Source organism: Muscardinus avellanarius (genome assembly GCF_963383645.1).
Source record: "Muscardinus avellanarius genome assembly, chromosome: 2".
Classification (NCBI taxonomy): domain Eukaryota; kingdom Metazoa; phylum Chordata; class Mammalia; order Rodentia; family Gliridae; genus Muscardinus; species Muscardinus avellanarius.
This window is the reverse complement of record NC_137787.1, coordinates 29308240-29322767: the sequence shown is the minus strand read 5'-3', so window position 1 is coordinate 29322767 and position 14528 is coordinate 29308240.

Below are 14528 nucleotides of genomic sequence, written 5' to 3'. Positions count from 1 at the left end.
ATATAAATTCATATTATTGAGTTATAAATAATTAGTATGAATAGTTGATTGCTTCCAATTTCTTCAACTGACATATTGGTATAGACATTGATTATCTTTATCTGGAGAGATTGTGTTGAAAGTAGAAGTACTAATTATTTTGTTTGTGTGTGTGTGTATACTTATGTTATCAGTATTATTTTCTATTTGTTGTTTCTGCATAGGATAAATTTAAAATAATTTATCCATTTTGTACTAGATTGTTCAAATAAAAACCATATCTCTACTGGCCTGGGCACACATGAACTTAGACACTATAATAAGTCAAGAGTAAGGGAAAGCTTCTCTTACTCCCTTGGTCAAGAACAATCAATTACCACTTGTCTTCAATAACAAGTAACTTTGACATTCAGACTAAGTGAAGACTCTGATGTCAATTAACAAAATATTAGTAAGAAATATACTAATATTTTATACTAATAGGATATTCACTGGAAGGTCTTATTTGCTCTGATGTTTTGGTGTTTATAATAATTTTAAAAATCAGTATCTAATGGCAATCATCTCAGTGTAGCTTATTAAAATATTCTATATAATAGATCATATACAATTATTTTATAAACTAAGATTCTGGCTGTTAGCTTATAAACATTAGAATTTCTTAGTTCCTTACTTGTGATAAAATTAGGTTTTTTTCCTCAAAGCAATTAGTAAGATTGAGTTTTATCATTTATTTCCCTGGCTGAACATGTAAGACAATACCCATTGGACTGGCAATCTGAGAGAGAGAATCTAAATCTGTATAATCTGAATCTGAACAATTACTTATTCATAGATACTGCCATAGTACACTTTTTCACACTGAAAACTCTTTAAAATGAATTTGAGCCATGTTAAGGAAAGAATCTGTTGTCAAAGATTCTTCCCCTTGCCCCTGTCAGCTCTCCTCCTTTTTCTGCCTTGGTGAAGGGGACAAGTGTTTCCTCATCTAGACTCCTGTTTCCTCTGGCTTCCTGTTGGATTTAGTCAGTGGGAAGCAAGAACAGGTGATCAGCAGGTGGGAAAAGGCCAGCTCTGGATCCACCTCCCTCCCTGCCTGGCTGCTTAATTGCTTACAATGCCTGTGTCTCTCAGGCAGGCAGGCAGGCTCCCCACCTTGGCTCTAGCTTTTGTGGAGTCTGGTTATCAAGTTCTTTCCCTTGCCCTGAGGCCAAGAGTGAGAGTTTCCTAATTTTCCAGTCCTGGCAGCTGCAGCATCCCTCCATGGTTTTCTTCCCCGTACAATCAGCAAGGATCTCATAATCATAAACCTGATTTCTAATTGGACCCTGGCAGATACTCATATTAAACAGAGTTATAGTGTTTAATTAATAAAGATCTTTAGCAAGCTGGCTGTTGGGTGTGTTTAGGCGCAGCTGTAGGAGACTAAAAATAGCTCTGTCCACAGCATCTCTTTTGCAATTCTGAGCTCCATTGACGAGGTTGGGAGAACTTTAAGTGCCAGCTTTTCTTTTACAGCCTAGTATCTCTATCCACAAAAAGAAACTGTTGTTAATCAGTAGTTGACCTTGGTTCGAGTCCACAAATTACTTTTAAATCAATAAATTTTGGAGATGTGGACCTCAACCTAGCATTCTCTTTCTTAACCCTTTCTCTTTAATGTTATATAGAAATATTTGTATGCTGGAAATGGAAATTTAGCCAGCACTAAGTAAAGGCAGAAGTATTTGAAGATCCAGAAAGAACACCTTGAAGTCAAAATAGGTCTATTTGCAAGTCAGGCCTTAGAAGTACACCTGATCATTTCTTTGAGGTTAAGAGTGAGACGGGTATGAAGTGACAGTAGTGTTTTTCTCCTCTAGGAATGGACCTGTGATCTCTCCATGCACTCAGAGTAGGGAGAGGGTTGACCTATATGCAAATACCAAAGAACTATTTCTAGGAGCTATTTGGTTTCACCAGATTCCTAAAGGAGATAAAATCTACTTTCATCTAGTCCCTGGAAAGCATTCTATCTAGAGTCCATCTCTTCTTTTTTGAGCACAGATAATTTTCTTTTCTTTAATCTAAAGACATCTATCCATTTTGTATTTTCTCACATACCTAGAAAAAAATCATAGTATTTTAGTACCTCTTTACAGTACCCTCAGGCATATCCCCAGGCATTCCATTTTCTTTCTGCCTCTGATAATGACATTTCTAAGAAAGTGGATCTTCAGAAAGAAACTTTGGTAGGAAGATTAGAATAAAACCACATTAAAGGGTGGATGCATATTTTAGCATTCTCTGAATATTCATCTTTTATAAGATAGTATAATAGCAATGTATTTGATATTTCCAGTCCCATCTCTCATACTTCTCCTTTGCTTAGTTTTCAACCTGTACAGACACCTCAGTACCAGCTTCCATGCAAGAAGAAACATAGAGGCAGGCAGAAGGGATGCTTTTAACCATACCTAAACACCATCACTGCATTCTTAACCACATTCTTTTGTTCAATAGTCAAAAGAGATACACATAGTTACTATTGTCTGTGTAAACACTACTGACCTTTCATGTACAAAGTAATTCATATATATCCACTTTATTTTTTCAAAAGACTTTGGGGATAGTCAACATTAATCTTTTTCTTGCTCATAATTTCTATATTCCCATCTTAGAGTTTTTTGTTTCTCTCTCCGTTTTCTCTTGCTCATTTGTATTTTGAATGTAGGATAGCCAAAAAGTGAATTCTGTAGCGTATATAAAAACATGATTCAGATAAAATGGAAGCGCACCTTATGGTCTTTGTGTTTAACACTGTTATTACATCTCAGAATGACAGCATAATTGTAGAGATGTTGTTGTTCCTTTGGTGAATTATTTGAAGCCCCGGATATTCCTCTGCCTTAATGATGCAGTCAGTCATTATTCATCTTGTACTTATTCTTTGTTTAAGGAATGAATGACAAACTGGCTATGACTGTAATAATTTGTCACTTTGGCAAATTCATCCCAATATAAGTAGAATTTTATGTGTTAGAAAAACAAGCATTTTCTCCACCTCAGAAACAAAATATCATATTCTGATCACTTAATATTAAAATATTTTAATATCAGAATGTACAATTTGAATACACAGCAATGCAACATCACATTTTAAGATGGACTGGAAGAGGTTCGGATTACATGTAAATACATATGACTTTAAATTTTAAGATAATTTTATTGGTACATTTTACAACATGGTAAAATTTAAATGAAAACATTTATATATGTGCACACCTCATCTCTTGGTGTATTTTTTCTGGATCCCACATTTGCACAAAAATCAACTCAAGATGGATCAAAGACCTAGAAATCAGACAAGAAACACTGCAATTACTAGAGAAAAAAAGAAAGAACCAACTCTCCAACAAATAAGTACCAGTACTATTGATGTTTATTTTTGTTTTCCAAAAATTTGCAACCTAAATGATTCCAAGATTTTAGATGTTCATCTTACATTGAAAGTCTTTCAAAGAGATTGCATGCTTTCTTCTAGTAACCAAATTTTTTTGTTTATAATTCTTTTATATATCAATAAATATTTCCCAAACAAAGGCAATCCTCTTTTATCTTTACTCCAATAGAGTGTCAGGTCATGAAAAATGGTTTTTCTCATGAGTCATTATCTTTAGGTAGACACAACTAGGGTACACAGATGGGACTGTATAGTCCCCCTTCTATTGGGAGTAAAAAATAATAGAGGACAAGTTTTAATGCAATCAGCTCACTCCAGAAGTGAGGAAAAGAGCATAATTCTAAAATCAGAAAAAGAGGAATTTTATGGTGTGAAGTAGGATTGTATTTATCCAAAGGTAATGTGCTAGAAAATCATCAGTGTATTTACTGAGTCCTGAATAGCTTAATAAATTTCATGCATAAAAAATAAAGTTTTTTCAAATATATCACATAATATTATATGATAGAATATACTATGTAAATATGTAATAATAGCTAATATTTATCTGCTAGATAAAGGATTGAGTGTGTGCCTTGCATTCTTCCAAAGTTCCAAAGGTGTGTGTGTGTGTGTGTGTGTGTGAGTGATAATTTCTTCTTAGTCTGCTCAGGCTGCTATAACAAAATACCATGGATTAAGTGGCTTATAACAGAAACTTATTTCTCACAGTTGTGGAATCTGGGAAGTTCAAGATCAAGGTGTGGCATACAGGTGGCCATCTTCTTTCTGTGTCCTCATACAGTGGAGAAAAAGGTGATGCTCTTTAGTACTCTTTAGTCGTATGAGGTCACTAATCTAATCATGATGACTCCACCCTATGACCTTATCTAAACCCAATTACCTCCCAAAGGTCTCATCTTCAAATGCTTTTCTATTACTTCAACATAGGAAATCTGAGGGAGACACAATTCACCCCACAGCACACTTCCTATAGCAACATCGTTACGTACTACTATTATATTACATCCTTATATCATAATTATGTAATAGGTACTACTTTTAGCCTAATTTTTACAGATGAAGAAACCTAAGTAAAAGAAGTGTTAGGTAGTCGGGCGTGGTGGCACATGCTTGTAATCCCAGCATTCAAGAGGCTGAGACTGGAGGATCATGGTTCGCGGTTCGCAGACAGCCTCAGCTACTTAGGCCGTCTGCGACTCAGTGAGACCCGGTTTCAAAATAAAGAATAAAAAATAGGGCAGGAGGTGTAGCTCAGAGGTCAAATGCCCCTGGGTTCCATCCCCAGACCCGCAAAAAAGAAGAAAGTGTTAGGTAATTTATTCAAGGTCACACAGGTATTAAGTAGGGAAATTAGAGTTTTATTTCATAATCTTAACCAATAGACTCAACTTTCTCCTTGAAAATCCCAACTACTCTCCTTCAAATGGGTTCAGGTTCAGGCTTTCCATGTGCCCAGTCTTGATTTCTTAGCATGTTAATGGGTTTCTATCATTTTGTGATACAGATAAATTTTTAGATTTGGCATTTAGATTTCTTCCTTTATGACATTATTCTAGTTTATGACTCATATTTAATCTTTATTAGCACACACAATTTAAAAGCACATTAAATAGAATAAGTTGTCTTATCTCTGCTACACTATAGGTCTGCATTCAGCTGTATCAAGGGAGCTCTAGGCTCATGAGAAGCAGAGTGAAGAGCCTTTGTTTGCTAGTCCTATTCACCAGCCTTTGTAATGATCTCTGGATTCTCACAATGTAGATGCACCTCTGGAAGATTTCCTGACATACTGTGTAATTATTAGCATTAAGTACTTGTATGAAATCAGGAACACTCATAAAAATTGCTGCTTCATAGCCTTAAATATACATATAGCTGGATGACCCTGGCATATAAATATTATTTTAAGTTTCTAGTAATATTTAGGAAATCCACTTTAAAATTCCAGGCCTAAAGAATGGATGCCATGGTTGTGGTGATGCAGGATGACTGGATTCTCATTCTTTCCTGTTAGCCATTCACCTGTCTTTATTTATTTATTTTTTTTTTTATTTTTGGTGGTACTGGGGTTCCTGGAAACCCTTCTACCTCCGGGCTATACTCCCAAACCTATTTTATACTTTTTAAAATTTGGAAACAGGGTCTCTTAAGACAGTGCATCTGGCTTCGAACCTGCGGGATCCTCCTGTCTCTTCCTCCCAAGTGCGGGGATTACAAGGATGCGCCACCACGCCCAGCTTCACCTGTCTTTAAACCTCACAGACCCATACTATCCTTGTGAATACTTACACTGTAATATTACCACCACCACCATTTTATGAACAATTGTTTAGGTTTTCTAAGTGCCAGGCATATTATTAAGCACTATACTTTATTTCATAAATGTCTTGTAATGGGCTCTATCATGTGGTGGGTAAGACTCATCTGAGATGCTAAATGGTGGATCTTCCCACTTTGAGCAATTTACGAAGGTTTGTAAAACTCTCTATTTCATCCTTGAGAATTATAATATCAAACTAAATGGATTAGTTTTCTGCTCATAGTGTTAAAGAATGTCAGGGATTGGGTGGACATTAGAAATTATACTTTACCCATTAATTTTACTGATGGTGAAACTGAGTGAGGCCCAGGGCAACTAATTTAAGGTAATGTCCCTCATTTTTGATGTAGCAAGCAACAGTCAATTTATGACTCAGCTTCTGGCTTGGCAACCAGTGAACCTATCTGGGTGACAGGAAGAAAGCTGATATGTAGAAGTTGCTGTGTGTGGATGAGGGACAGGGAAATCTTGGCAAGATGGTTGACCCAAGACACGTAGGCCTTGTGAAGGGGAAGTGAGGAAGAGCCAGGGATAAAGTAGGGTGTCTCTGTTATCTTTGTTCTGTTTGTTGCACTTATCCTTGATACCCCAAGAGGAAATGTGATCACTGTCTCTCACCATGATCATATGTTAATTTCTAGAGGACAAGACCAACCTGTTCGCTCCATAGGTCAGAAATACTGGCCTATGGAACACTGTGTGTTCACATTAAACATAGTGATGAAAGCACTGTCTTTACTATTGCTAACTAAGTTGCTTTATCACCCCACATCATAAACCGTGAAACCGTGTACGTCATACTCAAGGACTGGAAATCAGGATAAAGAACAACCTTTAGCTTTGTGTCATCATTATTTTACTCAAGGAAATTCGAAATGGTCATCATTGTAGAAATCTTAGAGGAAGAAAAGTGGTAGCCCCCTCTTTCCCCTGCTCACACATACACAGAAAAGGATCAGAAAAATCAGATGGAGTGCTTTAATGAGAACCCCATTCCACTAACATCATCACAATATTTAGTTAATGCTTTACTGTGCAAAAAGTATGTCTCACTAACATTAATTCACTTAATCATTAAAAGCTGTTTTGAAGCAGTAATTATGGCTTTCTTGTTTTTTCCGGAAAGCCTTGAAAAAGAATGAATCAGGAAGAACATGAATGGTCTGGCTAAGGCTGGTACCTATGGGAGTTTTCACCTGGATCCCTTTTCTTTTTTTTTTTTTCAGCACTGGGATTAAATCCAAGGCATTTTACCTCCAGGCTACACCGCAGCCCTATTTTTTTTTCTTTTTATTCCTTTTTATTCTTTATTTTGAAACATGGTCTCACTAAGTTGCAAAGGGACTCGCTAAGTAGCTGAGGCTGTCCACGAACTGCCATGCTCCTGTCTCAGCCTCCCAAATTCTGGGATTACAAGCATGTGTCTCCATGCCTGGCTCACACCTGGGTCCTTTCTGCACTTTCACTGAGTCTGGCAAACTATTCCAAAAATTTTCACCACCTGCTTTGAGAGGTACAGTTGTATCTCCCCTGGGGAGCAGTGAGCCAGTCTTAGAAAATGACAGCTATGTGCACAAGAGTATCCTATGTTATTACCCATTTGAGGACCCAAGAATGATAAAGTAAAGCAAAGAGAGGAGGTCTCTGTAGGCTAGTTTACATATTTTTAAGATATGGGCCACTATTGTATCATAGAAAGAATACTTAATTTGTGGTCAAAATGTGACTGTTTCAGCTATAACTCTTATGAGTTCTATGATCTGAGCCTGTAACTTATTTTAAGTAGCAAATTTCTTATTCATTCAAAAAGGGCAAAGATGCCCACGCTGTGACCTTCATAGGATTATTGAGCCAGTCAAACTTAGTGTTCTACAGGAAAGTTCTTTTAAAACTGCAAGATGCTGAGATATGTCCAGGCAGGTGTCATTGGGTTGCGTCCTCTTGGTGCAGAGACCTGAGTTCCATTGCCACCTTTGCCCTTCCTTCTCAAGTTAGGATGGTCCAAAGTGAGCCACAAGCCATGTGCCACAAAATACCTATGTGAGCACAACCATTCAGATGAACTGCCACTGAAAAAGAAGGTATCTCTGTGCTATTTTTTCTTCTTGATATTGTTGGGACTGGTAAATTTGTCTTTGTTAAGTTAAAGAAGGTTTCACTGTGTAAGCGGTATTGGTTATTAATGTGTCCTAAGGATTGGAATAATAATACAAACAAATAGGTATATTTTACTCTCTGACGGAAGTCCCTGCTGTTAAAATGCCAAGAATCCCATTTTACAAAGTAGCACCATTATAAAAGGTTTGGCTGAACTCCCAGAATAGGAGGCTTCCTAGTGAGGAGCCACCTGTTAAACATATTCTTCATCTTACTGTTTGGAGTTATGGAAGAATATAAATTATCCAGAGAAAGCAACCCAGAGAGCCTGGAGGGAAACTACTTTCCCCAAACAATTAAAAGACTGTATAGTTATACCTCAATTAGATGATAAGGTACACCCCAGCTAGATCCTCTGTTGACTGAAACTTTAAAAAAGAGAGAGAAATAGAAACAAAAGGAAACTATGAAACAGAGCTTTGGATGAATGGTAACAAAATATGGTTCACAGAAAATAATTCAATAATCAGAATACACACACAGTAAGGGAGCAGGATTCCCACCGAGAAATTATTTAGGCTGGCTAAGGAGATGGACCAGTAAAGCTTAAGGATGTTGAATGATGTTTCGAATCACAAATTCTTCCCCAGAATCTGTCTTGTTTGCTTCTAATCACAATGATAATTCACATGAGTAGAGATCTATATCCCCAAATCTGGATCACACAGGCTGTCTACTGCACATTAGAACTTCCATACAGGTGTCTAATATGTATAATGTTCCTTCTACTTACCTGACAGATAGTAGAAGATACTAAGAACATAGGTTCTCAAGTAGCTTCAGATAAGTGCTTTAAGTCCTCTATATCATGGTGTCCTTGTATGTCAGGAAGATATAATACACATATCTATCTCAGAGAGCTCTAGCAAAATCACATAATTTAGCATAGGTGTGGTACTTAGAATAATTAAGAGTGAACCACCTGACAAATAATCAATGAACAAAGTCAATTGGCAAGTTTATTTAAATCCAGCTGTCACTGTTTGTCAAATTCATTTTACCAGCATAAGACATTTTAGTTCCTTGTCCAATATTCTGGGCCCTTTCCTGCCCAGTCCCTACAGTAGAGAGGTTAAGAGCATGAGTTGTCATCAACCTGCTTGTGCTTAAATTATGACTCCATTCTTTATCAGCTGGAACCCTGGGTAAGTGGCTGAACTTCGCGTGCCTCTGTTTCCTCATCTGTGGAGCAAGGCTGATCACAATCAGAGTTTTGATGTTAAGTAACGAGTGAATGAAGTAAGACATGGAAATCCCGAGGGCAGGGCCTGACCCATGCTACCTGCTCATCCATGTCAGCTGTTACTGCTATTGTTTTTCTCTAGAACTTTCTTCCTCTTCTCACCTGATACCACCTGATACTCTACCTAATATGTACCCCTGCTTCTCATGTTCAAGAGAAAGCCTGGCCTGACATTAAAGACACACCAAGCATCTCTAAGTCATCCTGCTGTCTCATCCTGACATCATTCCAGTTTCTCCTCCACGTAGACACAGATCCTGTTGCCTCGCTCTCTCATGTGGGTTTCTACTGTTTTGTCCTGGATTCTACTCTGGAACTCTGCTAAGACTCCCTGGAGTCTCTTGTGGCTGGAGTCCTGTCCCCTTGTATTAGAGGATGGTCACATACCAGGAATTCATTGGTAAACCTCTCTGATGGTCACTGGCTACCAGGCCACATTTTTGGACTGGTATTGTTTGGAGTTTCCATACCCTGGTCTTTCTACCCAAAACACCATGCTGGCTGTTTTAGAGGCTTTGGACCCATATATGTGAATAATCAATGGAACTTCTATTTAAACCCTCTTAGGCCATAAGGAATTTATCTAGGTCTGAGCCCTTCTCTCTGTCTTCCTTGTCCAGTAACCTCCAATGAACAAATAGAATCATTGTATACCTGATATTGTATGATTATAATCTCCCTCACAAAACAAATGTTTGGTGATATAAATTAGTCAACCTAAAGTTTCTAACTCTACACTTAGATTCTCCTGTTTTGAGATAATAACTCAGTTTTTGTATTATGTTTTTACTTGTGAGTAGAAATGTGTTACTTATTTCAGTGTGTGTATGTATGTGTGTGCATGCACACATATAGTTTTTAATAAATTTTTAAACAATAACTTCTGTAAAGTGAGAGGCATATAAAATAGAAGACCAAAGTTGGCCATCATAATGTGTGAGATTACTAATATCTAACTAACTGTGTTTTCAAAGCCTCGCTATGCCAGGCTATGTCTATTCAGGGGAAAACAACATAGATGGCTTGAGAAAGAACAAACTGGTTCTTTTGGGTGTGGGCACTGGCTTCATAATGGAAATGTTGGTTTGACCTACAAAGTCATTGCAGTGCAATAACTTTAGTGACTCAGGTGCCTCAGATCTCAAGGAGAAAAGATTCCCTTAGTAGCTGGCATTTTCTTTTCTCCTTTCTATTCACTCCTTTTTCATCTTTTAAGTAATCTGTAACAAATTTCTTCTTTTACCTGTTTGCAACAAGTAGGTTTGTTTTAGTGCCTTATTTTAAAAATGAAATTTTTCTAGATATAAACTTTGTGTACTGTAAAGTAAAACATCATCAACTATTCAAAAATTTTTGATTATTAAATAAACTTTATTATTATTAAAAAACCAGTCATAATGATTCAAAATGAAATCAAGGCATTGTTGCCTTACTCCAGTGGCCATCAGGAGCCAAGCCTCTTTAAATGAGGAGAAACTTATATAATTATCAGTTTACTGGTCTGCTCTGTTTTCAACCCATAGCATGTGCACACACGCAAACATGTGTGTGCATACAACACATGTGATCAACTTGAAGGTAAAGTTGTATTTTTTTGTATTTTTTTTTTTTTTTGGTGGTACTGGGGATGGAACCTTCTACCTCTGGGCTACACTACACTCCCAGACCTATTTTATATTTTATTTGGAAACAGTGTATTTTTTTTAAGTCTCTATATTCTCAGTATCTGTGTTAAGTGACTATTTGATAAGGTGAAGGTAGGAAAGTCAGGAAGAGTTGGAGGAAATAATGGAGAAAACATTTTATGCTGAGTTCTTATACAGTTATTCTATAATTAAAAGCTGGGTATTATTACCTCAGACTTATTCTCTTCTTAGTAACATGCTTGTAGAATTTTAATACATCATGCTATTTCTAATTTGTTCTATTTCACAGAAAATCATGAAAATATTTCTTAACTTTTATTTTTATTTTTATTTTATTTTCAGTGCTGGGGATTGAACCCAGGGGCATCCTACCTCTGAGCTACACCCTCAGCCCTGTCCTTTTCAATCTTTGTGAAAGAGAGTCTCACTAAGTTTCAGGGGCTTCACTAAGTAGCTGAGACTGGCTGTGAATCTCTGATCCTCCTGTCTCAGCCTCCCAAGCACTGTGATTACAAGTGTGTGCCATCATGCCTGGCCTTTCTTTAACTTTTTATATCTCACAAAATGTGTCCTTTTAAAGAAGAGTCCTTCTAGTGACTTCTGGCCCCCTTCAATGTAAGGTCTGACATTCCCTGCCTCTGGCTCCTGAGAATGTTTTTCTTCTTTTTCTGGTTCCTCTCTGGGGAGAAAGTAGCTTTTAACTGATTCCTAACTTTCTGAGATTTTTAAAATTTAAAGCAAAAGATACCAGTTAATTATTAAGTCGAATATACATCAATTAGATATAATCATAATACATTTATAATGAAAAGTCATGAAAATGTAGATACTAAAGGATGAATGTCCATATTTCACAAAGGAGAAATTGGAATCCATACTAACTTAATCGCCCAGGATCAGAGAGCAAAACTGGGACTTATAGCATTTAACAGTCACTAAGAAAATAATCGAAATAATATCTGGTAGTTCTCTAGTCCACATTTTTCTTTGCCTTTATGGATGTTTCTTTATTAAAGGTTTGAATGTTGGTAAAATAGTTATTTGCCTGAGTCAAATTAGAGACCATCAATTCAGCAACGTAAATAAAATGGCCGACATAGGAATTACTGGCTTTTGAACTCCCAGGACCTAGATTTAGGGTGATTTACATTGTTTCTAACATACAAATGTCTCCCTCATTCTGGGACATCTCAATATGATAAATGCTACAGGTGTTTAGATTACAGAATTCAGAAATGATTAGTGAACGTCTTTATTTTCTTTTTCCATCATAAACCATATCTGTTTACAATAACAAATCAGAAATTAGGGATTTTATGGGATTCTAAATTCTATGAATGGTTGAAATAGTCCACTAAAGTAGATTGCCATATTTCAGTATCAAAATAGGACTAACTTGCTCCATGTTGACATGGTTTTAATTTCAGTCTTTTTTTTTTTTTAGTATAAATCTACATAGGAACTTTTATTAGAAATAATATAGATTATATAAGAAATCCATAACCATCTATTCTATACCCTTGAATTAATGTGATAAAACTTCTTCTAACATCTGAAATCATCTTGTAACATTTTCTTTTAAAATATTATTTTTATTAGTAGAATATATGAGTATGTATGTATGTGAGCATTTATACACAGAAGTAATTATAAATGTATGTGTAAATTATTGTATATTGAGACAAGTATGATGGCACTTATCTGTAATCTCAGTACTTGGGAGGCCTGAGACAGGAGGATAGGATCGAAGTTAGAGCATGATAGTTTAGCAATCATTGTTTCAAAAGAAAAAATAAAATAGGGCTTGGGAGCTGGCAACTTTGTGATAGAGCACCACTGGGTTTGATCCACAGTACCACCAAAAATTTATTTTATGCTGTTAATACCCTACAATTTGCATGTTATGTCATAATTTTTTTCTTCAAGGTTTCATCCATTATTAATTAAATTTATTTTAACTGATACATAATATAAAAACTGAAGACTAAATGTATTTTATCACAGGAAAAAATTGCGACCCTTCCCCTATTTCTGTGTATTTTAGTTATTTCCACAGGTCATGGGTTAATCAAATCACTCCTTAAAGAAGATTTAATCAAGACCCTCCTCTTTTATAATTAGATTTTATAGTGAAGACTAAGGTCTAGGAAGGTTAATTGACTTAGAGATTATTTTATTTTATTTAGAAAAATGTACATAATTCCAGAAATACTTTTGTCTATAGAAAAAAAAAGTGAAAGAAAAACAAACTAAATCAGTCAAGACACATTCAAAATAGAATGAAAAATGTGGATGAGTAATCTATCATTGGGGTGAGTAATATATCATTGACTATAAATATTTTCTTCACATTTTAAAAGGCAAAATAATTTCATATAAAGTAACTTCTCTAATCCTCATCACAGGAAGAGGAGGACATGGAAATTTTGGCATTGTATGAAAATATGTTTCCAATCTACTTTCCTCAAACTGAGTTACCTACATGATCATAGAGTGAGCACAGGTTGAAAAGTCAACTTGCTTTTCAAAATTTTTTCCATCTTAATAGTCTAAGTTAATACAGAGAACAGTAATTTTTGTTCACTCTAGGATGTGACCCGTTGGCCTTTAAATTATCTTTCATTTCCTTATATTTGTTCACACACTACAATTAATGGCTTCCATAGTAGTTTAAATGATAGTTTGACTGGCAAATGCCCTTGGGTACATGTCAGTTCTTAAGAATTTTGCTTTTTTCTGGTGTAATGGTTGGATCCAGCAGTGTATTTGTAGTGAGGGCAAAGCCGAGCTCCTCAAGGATCAAGGCCTCCATCTTCCTCACACTCAGCCCAATGAAAGCTATTGGACAAGGAAGCAGAAGAAACAGATATGCTGGCACTTAATATAGGCTAAGAATATTTCCTTGCCAGATTACCCAAAGTTATCATTGAATGTATAACTTCAGATATCATCAAACTTTGAACAGGCTGGTTCTTGTAAAAGTCCTATCACACTTCTGAAGAAATTGGTTCTTTGGTCCACAGTGTGTTGAATTATAGGTTTTGTTTCAGTTTTTTTTATATACAGCAACATTTGCTTTTATCAGCTATTAGTGCCTACTTTGCCACCCAAGGGAATGGAATTTCCAGTCTTAGCTTCTGGTAAGAGATCCTTCCATCCTCTACAAATGAATGTCTATGCCCTTTGCAATTATTTTTTAAAGCAGCTCCAATCCTCACTGAAAACTTCATCTATACTGATCGACCTCCTGCACCAATAACATTTTATAACCTAGGCAAATTATTTTATCCCTCTATATAGTTTCCTTCTATAACTGGGACAAATTGTGGTACCTTTTTCTGTAGGGTTATGGGGCAGGCAAATAGAGTAGCTAGCCCATAAGAAATGTTCCCTAAGTAACTCTACTGATTAAAGGCCTACTAAGTAGCAGGCATTTTCTTTGTATCTTAAGAGTTTATCTCTTAACTATAATGTATGCTTACTTATTATAAGCACGGAGAAATTTAGATTTGAAATGGTAACTTATTGAAGGGATAATGGAACAGATTCGAGCCATCTTGGTCTGACTGCTTCTGTGATCTAAATGTTATATATTTCTTCCTCCTTGAAAACCCTTAAAGAAGGAAAATGTGTTTGTTTCAGAAATAGCAGAATCGAAAAGCATTTGTGCAAGTTCCGCTCATGACATGATGTGGGCAAAAAGCCAAGAAACAGTAGTGGGTCAAATTCTTGCTGCTT